This window comes from Porites lutea, chromosome 3, assembly GCF_958299795.1.
Source record: "Porites lutea chromosome 3, jaPorLute2.1, whole genome shotgun sequence".
Classification (NCBI taxonomy): domain Eukaryota; kingdom Metazoa; phylum Cnidaria; class Anthozoa; order Scleractinia; family Poritidae; genus Porites; species Porites lutea.
Window position 1 is genome coordinate 31,983,622 of NC_133203.1, and position 8,479 is coordinate 31,992,100.

General features: G+C 37.0%; 1 long non-coding RNA gene across 1 annotated transcript; it reads left to right on the plus strand.

Moving 5' to 3' along the window:
• Positions 1 to 5,305: 5,305 nt before the first annotated feature.
• LOC140929627 (uncharacterized) lies at positions 5,306 to 8,150 on the plus strand. Its single transcript, XR_012164757.1, has 2 exons — positions 5,306 to 5,439; positions 7,887 to 8,150. It is a non-coding gene; the product is annotated as an uncharacterized lncRNA (long non-coding RNA).
• The last annotated feature ends 329 nt before the right edge of the window (positions 8,151 to 8,479 follow it).

Consider the following 8,479-nt stretch of genomic DNA (forward strand, 5'->3'; position numbering starts at 1 on the left):
ACTTAAGAATAATTTGGAGGATGCCTAGAACAAACGACTCACTAGATTTTAACACATGAAACCCGAACGCTTTATTAGCTACATCATAATGGGTAAGCCGTTGATATGAACCTGCGCTCCAGAGTCTTTATTAGTCGTTTTGGAAGGGATTTCAATCAGATCGAGCATGGTTTTCAGTTTAGTCACCAATAAGCCTGGATTACAATCATAAATTTGATAAAATACTTTATTGCTTATAATGATTGAGTGTGGTGCAATAATTCAATAAATAAAAAAAGAAATAAAACCTATTTTTTAGAGGAAAAATGCAAATTGTTTCGAAAAACATGACTGTAAAAAACTTGGTTGTTGTCAAGCGTTGAGATACCGGTCCAATGCTCTACCAACTGAGCTATGAAGCCACTGACGTTGGGAGCATGTCAATTGTGGTTTCATATGTTCCCGTGAAAGAAATGAGTGTTAATGATTGCCAGCGGGGCAACCGAGCTAAGAAGCGAGGTTGACTCGGCGGCAGAATTATAACGTCGCGCAATGAAGGCAAAAACTCTCAAATTCTGCGTAACCCTCTAAAATTTGCATTTTTGACCATATTTGGATAGATAGAGATAGATAGTTTATTAAAATATCGAACATGGCAGTCCGTAGACTGAATTGCGTTACAATTACTTAAAACTAAGATTAAATAAATTCCAAAAATATAAATACTAATTGAAATTATAACAAAAAACATTTCTATAAAAATGCGAAAAACTCTCTCTATATAACTAGGTACAAACTGGTCCAAAAAATTATGTACACATACTTGGAATAAAAGTGTTCTTAAAACGATTTGTATGTGTGCAGGGCATGGCATAAGCCCTGGACTGTCTTAGATTATGTCTGTGTTCTCTCTTAGGAGGTAAGACAGGCACAAGTAAGTAAGTAAGACACCATATTTGGGTAGTGACGTCATGGTCTTGTATTTACAACTCGTGGTTCGAGATTGGGTGATTCAGTGTGCAGTTGTTCGTTGTCTGTTCAAGAGGACCTAACTGGTGAGCAAGCTTTAATACGATTTCTAGTTTGAAAGGGCAATTAATGCTTTGGTTTGCTTTATAAATTGTGTTTAAAGCAGCAGCTGATCAAGGAATAGGGTTTGAAAACTTATGGCCAGCGAGCGTTTTCCGTTACTGCCCCCCGACTATGGAACAATCTCCCCTTTGAAATTCGAGCTTGTTCTGATGTTAATCTTTTTAAATCTAAGTTGAAAACGTTTCTTCTTAAAAAGGTATATGACATTTAGTTTCGTCATATTTGTTTTTGTTTTTTGTTTTTTTCTTTCCTTTTTAAGTTGTGTACAGTAGGGTTATATGTAAGCTTGTGCTTAATGATATTCTTATGTCCTTTTTTTACATTGTAAAGCGCTTAGAACAGCGATGTATAGGCGCTATATAAATTCCATTATTATTATTATTATTATTACTATTATTATTATTAGGGTTTTACGCTCAAATTGTTGTGAGAACTAGCTTGTTCTTTGCAGCTCGACTTATATTGAGGTAGGGTGTTCGCTTCGCGACTCAGAACCAGGGTTTTCAGTGTTCTCTTTTCCTTTGCGAACTGAATTTTAAGCGGTAGTTGATCAAGGCATAGGGTTATATTCTCAAAACTTATATCAGAACCAGCGTCTTCTTCGCAGGTCGATTTACATAGAGCCAGTCCTCACCTCCCGCGAGGAATGCAACGTATTTGCGGACCTTTTTTAAATTTATTTACGTATTTCGAGAGATTTTGTCAACCAGCATGTGTTTTACATGACACATAAGTGCTAACTTGCTCATGTTTACTAACAAAGCTTCAAGCCATGTTGTTATTGTCTGATAAAAGTGAAAGCCTATAATGTGCCAAAGTTGTTGTTTTGAAGTTGGGTGCCATCCTTTTCTATATCCAAATCCATTTTAAACCTCTAAAATTATGAAAGAAGATCTGAATAGGCTCACTCCACAAAAGATAAACGAATTCGCCTCGTTGGCACTTGCCGGAAGGTACCCCTAGTATATGAAATAAATCATATATGAACTGCGGAAATGAAATGAAAATGAAGAAATGACCGTCGCAGTGAACACAGTTTATGCAATTGCGTAAAGAAGCCTGAAAAAAAAAAATCAGGACTTCAACGGGGTTTGAACCCGTGACCTCGCGATACCGGTGCGATGCTCTACCAACTGAGTTATGAAGCAACTGACGTTGGGGGCAGGTCAATTGTGGGATCATATGTTCCCGTGAAAAGAAATGACTGTTAATGATATATGAAATAAATCGTATATGAACTGCGGAAATGAAGTGGAAATGAAGAAACAGAGTAATCAGAAAATTACGGTAAGCAATTGAAGTCCCCAGCATTTTTGCTGCGTAAATGTATTTTTTTTTTATGAATGTATTTCCTAGGTATTAAAAAAAATGCTTAATTGCTTGTGCCAGAGCAGGTGTTTAGTCAGACATTGAAAACTGGCCATCCAGAAGTCATGTTTTCCCATAAAATTATAAGAGATTATATCTAGCCGGATTTATGAAGACCGCACCAGCGGGCTCCTGGAGGCCACACACCTTAAACTAACTCAACTAAAGTAAATATTGTCAAGAAACTCAGCTCTTACCCATGGTTCTGTTAAGGACGGTGTCCACTATTGTTACTGCGTACATTTTCTGCGCATGCCAAGGTAGTCGCGCGCGACGCGAAAGAAATGCGCAACACGCAGGACACGCGAACTGGTTTTGTTCCCTGTAAGTCTGGGAGGTACTAGTAATTTCTTGTGGAAGAGATGCGTCGTTTTTCAACAGATGAAAAATTATTTCTATTTACCTTGTCAGTTCTTTGAAAACCGAAGAAGTATGCGCATGTTGCTATTTCTGCCGTATGATCGATCTGACCAAACATTTTATGGTCAAACAAAAGTCAGTTCAAAAATATCAAAAGTTATTGCTTCGAGAAGTTACGCTTGGAGCTTGGGTACTAAAAACTCCCTTAATAGGCAAGGATCAGTAAATCAGAGGGAAAATAGCCCTAAGTCCTCCGCTTAATTGAGAAACTGCAAGCTTACCTTTCCCTCGCGTCCTTCGCGTTTTATCGGCTAATCGGCTATAAACACTTTCCTGAATATTTCTTTAATTTTGTAAGATTTTATGTAATTATTCTCCAGAAGATAGATTTAAAGCGTTCGAGTACATACAGATGTCCCTTTCAGTGAGAGTCCGAGGCTTTTATTTGTTGAACAAACAAGAAAAAAACTGTCACAAGATTGCTTAGATTGCTGAAATCGCAGCTTCACAAATACTTGCGGACCGCAAAGGAAACGCTTTCATCGTGGAAAAAAATCGTAAAAAATTGTTATGCTTTTTACTATTAGCATTGTTATTTAAGCATTTTGGCATTACTAAGCACTGAAATTATTAACTCATTGGCAGCTTGTCGTGTAGATAGTATTTCTTAAGGTTCAATTCCACGCCACACATAATCTGGACATTTAGACATAGCTGCCATTTGGATATTTACAAACTAAAGATGGAAGGTAAAATAAAGTATTTCCATTCTTAGACTTTTTTAGGTTTAACTGACACTTTTAAGTCGAAAATTAACATTTAGGAACGAAAAATAGTGAATGATCATGACACAGAATGCTACAGTAAAAAAAATCAAAACGAAATATATAAAATGATCATTATAGACCAGTTTATATATGAGGGTACATAAACGCATTCGGTACAACTACTTTCGCAGTATTCCTTTTTTTTTTTTAAGAGAGCTCATGTATGGAACTTGAGTCTATGCAAATCATTTATGTCATATGACACTTGTGGCAAAACCCGAAAGAGATGGCGCAAAGTACAGATATAAGCTCATTGAATGTATGCAAGTTAAATAACACTTCGATCGACGTACCTGGTAAAATGATTAAAAACAATGGAAGGTTTACAATCCATATTACATCCACCGTTAAAAAAATCTTGAGGACATGAACAGGTAAGCAAACGATTGAAGGAGTATCTGTCTAACAGTCCGTGTCAACTTTTTTCCACTAAAGTACAGTAGTTTGTTTACAGCACCAGCCTTGGATCTTGAGCACGCCATACTACTCTATGTGCGCTGGAAGTAATCTCTAATACCTTGGAGATTTCTCTTCTCCAAAGATGTTTGTTAAATTTTTGAGACGGAGAAGCTCCAGTTGAATGCAATAGTATAATTTGTTTTCCTTAGAGTCCATGGAATGTCCTGTTTCACTTTCTGTTCTTGCTCTCCTTCGTGGGTTGTTGTTCTCTCTGACTGTTAGCCATTGTGGATATCCCAGAGTACTCCGCGTTGAGTGAAGCAATAGTGAAACTGACCGGAGAGGGAAAAATTGTAAATAACCCCCAAAGCGATTAAGTGAAGGTCGAAACCAACCAATTTAACTTCTAAAACCCCTACTCTTTATCTTACCAAATGAAAGTAATAAGCCTTCTCAGCAAACGATCAATTTTTGGTTCGGGGAAAATGTTGTTTACACTATTTTTAAGGCAAACGCGCGAAGAGGGATAACTGCTGATAACTTCCCAGTTGTGCTGATATTTCAAAAAAAAGACGTATAAAGAGCAGTTGTTATGTTATCATTTGTTGCTTATTTTGAAACCTTATCACAATTATCATAGCATTTGTGCCAGTTCACGCGTACACCCTGAAATTTGGGGAAAAAAATAACTTTTTATCATTTTTCTAGAAAATGCCTATTCAGCGTTTTCCTCCATATTAAGGAGCAGTTATCTCTGAAAAATGAGTGGTTACCCCCAGTTTTCTTTTTGGGTTTCAATAACCCCTGATATGATCTACTTGTCTCACATAGTCATTATCTGGGAAAAAATACTTCACATTAGTGGGCACCGTCCAGGGGGGGGCCCACGACTTAGCGAAATTTCGTGTACCTATGATCCACCGATTTATGACATCACATCCGGTTGCACAGTTGCTGCTCTGTTTTCGCGCGAAGCACAAAGATGGACGCCCGGTGCTATTTGGTTTCCTCGTTATTTTTAGCCACAGGCTAACGGAATTATGTATCTTGAATGAATAGAATGGGGAAAACGCCGATGGCCACAGTTTAAAGTGTTCACCGCTGGAAGGCTGGATCACGCCCCGTAAAGTTGCAGAAACTTGCACTCAACTGCATGGTTTTGAGGAATGTCATGGTGAGTCTTTCGCTGTTTGTAATCGAGCGTCACTCTAGAGTTTGGCTTTCGCGGCTTCTGATTCATCGAAGTCACCAATCAAAATTGCCTATCCTGAGCGAAATACCGTGGAGAAAAAGCTTATGGTCACAGTTTTAAAGTGTTAACAACTGGAAGGCTTTATAACTCGACGTAAAGTTGCTGCAAGGGCTCAGTCTTCTGCTGTTCGAAGACCCTCTGGCATGATGTCGCATAGATAAGGTTAGTAGGTTTGCTGCTTTTTTCCTTTAGTGCACGTGAGAGAATTACAAGGAGCGTAGAGTAGCGAAATATTAGAGTTATTCTATGTTAGATCGTGAGCTTTTAATAGTTAAGAGAATTAGATAATTTTTTAAATGATTGATGAAAGGGAAATTCTTCAAGAACAGGTGGTTGCTATTAGAAAAGGGCAGTAAAACATCAGAAAGAACTACCCTTTTTCTCACAGCACTTTCTACTGGATCTCTAAAACTGTATTTTATTGTGTAAGAAACACATAAAATAGAAAAAATGAGACAGAGAATAGACCGTTTGCTTTGGGAGGTGGTGCCCCAGGAGAGGTGGAGATTTTAAGAGAACCTACACCAAGAAGAACAATATTATAACAAAAACAATAATCTTGTTGATCAATTATTATTACTAATAGCGTTTTTTGAGTACGATAGTATACCAGAAAGATACCACATGCCTGCAATTGCTGTGATCATAATTTATTGTTTTAGAGGGAGGCATGCAAGGTTTTTGCTTAGTGGATTTCAGGGGTGGTAACAGCATTCCTACACTGTATGACAGAGTGCATTGTTGCTTATGGGGGATTGTGAAACTTGATGACAGCAAACTTAATTTGCACAGATAAGCAAAATTGCATTGCCAGTTATTTTCTGTCTGTGTGGTAGGGGATAGACAGTTCAATTACATGTGAAGGACTGGAAGTATATTTTTTGCCAATTTTCCCTTGCCGAGCCTTAAAATCCATATTGTAAGACAGTTGTGCATAAGGGATATTTGCATTATTTGATTCTAGGATCCTTAAAAGTTGTAAGGAGAGGGGGTCTTCATGGCCAAAACAAACAAAAAGTATTTTATATGAAACTTGAATGAAATTTCTACCTGGTAGGGAGTTGTTGGGAGAAAATGGCCTCCCTGGAAAAAGGAAGGATATTTTTTGTTCTGTAATATGAAAATTTCATCTTAAGACTTGCACTTTTTGTTACTAGAAACAATACATGTAAGCGATGGAACCAAAATTCGAAGGTTACTGCAATAATTCACTTCAGTAGAATGGTTTTTCTGTTTCCTAATAACAATGTTTTTACTCTTTAATAAGGTTGACAGTGGTCTTCTTTTATTACAATGTTGAATGGCATGCCTGAGGGGGAGGGGTATGTACCTGTAGCTGGTGGGGCAAAAGGGAGTATCCAACAGAGAGTTCAAACCTTGTTAGGACAAACAGTCACTCAGTGCAGCTTTGAGTGAGCCAGTGATCATTTTTTTCTTTTGGCCATACATGGACAGTATTTTTATTTTTTTGCTTTATACTTCAATTTAAATTTTTTCCTGTGTTTTTGGGTATGAAAATGTATGATAATGAGTATGACATAAAGGAAACTAAAATTATCCAGGGATAAAATTGAACCATAATAATAATGATATACAGCTGTGTATAATTAGTATGTATACAACAGTTTTTCTTCTAGTGTTAAAGGAAATACTGAAATTTTGTTCACCTACTTTATTTGATTGATCAATGATATTGTTATTGTTCTAACAAAAAGAAACATCAAAATATTTTCAATAAATTACATGTATGAATTTTAGAAACGTGCAAACCAGCCTTGAGAAATTCAAGCTGTATTTATTTCCTTTTTCCAAAAATAAATATCCACATTCCTTGTTATTGACTAACGTCCTTTGATCCTGTATTTGGCTCAAAATCTTAGTGCTTAGATTCTTAATGCATTTTTGATTCTTTTCCAGTATCTACTGAAAAATACAGTCAAATATATACCATCTCTTCTTAGTTGTATCCTTGACAACAGGCTTTCAATGCAATGTTCAAGTTGTTTTAACACACAATCCCCCAACAAGTGAAGGTCTAGGAAATATTGGGTAAATGTAGATAATTATAAACATCTTTTTTGTGTCAAAAAGTGTTTACACTCCTATTTCAATCTTCAAACGGCTTGATTTGTATAAAAAGAGTGTTTTTTTTTATTGTTCAGTAGCTCTCGGCTCAAGTTCATATCAGTTGATCCCATCAATGTATCTTCAGTTTTTACCAGAGGTTTCAGTGGTTTCAAAACAAGCCAGTGACCACTGGAGTTCCATCGGCTACTTGATTGTATGTTGCCAGCAATTCCAGTGCCCCCGTCCTCCAGATTCGGCTGCCTCTTTTAAAACATTTTGAAACCCCTGAAGGTTATCTACTGACGGTGAGCTAGTATAATTTTACAAAGGAACCCTACCAACGGATCAGAAAGCCAAGCCAAGTAGTGTAGGATAAAGACTGATCATCTCAAAACCCACTCCCTATTCCATGGCACATACCTGTACAGAAGTACCATAACCTTCTCCCTGAGTGTTAAAGTAACAGTAAAGAGGGGTTTCAGGTGTAGCCTCTTGTCTTTGTTTTATTTTTCTGATTTGCTACAACCTTTGCTCCTCTGTAGGGAAATATGGTTTGGCAAGAGAAAAGCAGAAGACAGTTTGATCAAAGGATTTATTAATTCACATTATGCTATTCCATCTGTTAAGAGGATTTTCTAACCAGGCCCGGGTTGCTCAAAGCATGGTTAGTGCTTACCAGCGTTAAATACCATGGAAACCTATACATTTTGATACCTCTTAACCAACGGTTAGCGCTAACCAGGCTTCGAGCAACCGGCCCCAGATCATTAAAATAGTCTGGAATTTATTAAAGCTGAAAATAAAAATACATGCTGTTCTTGTGGTTCCTTTAAAAGACAGCCTTAAATAAATTGCAGGTCTGAAAAATGGAGTTGTAAATAAGCTCATCTGGCTATGTTAATTTTTGATAACCAATCTGTTACCAATTAATAATTATAACCGTTACAATTTCCAAGAAAATAGATGCATTTCTTTTTGGTGAAAGAGTGTTTGTTCATACCAAATGTCCAAAGTAAGGGAAAATATCACTGGTGGAGACACTGCCTAAATGTTGCATATTCATCCATTTTGGATTAATCCCCAGTTTGTTTGGGTAAGTGATTGTTGCTATGGTTATCATAATAACTTCTGTGAT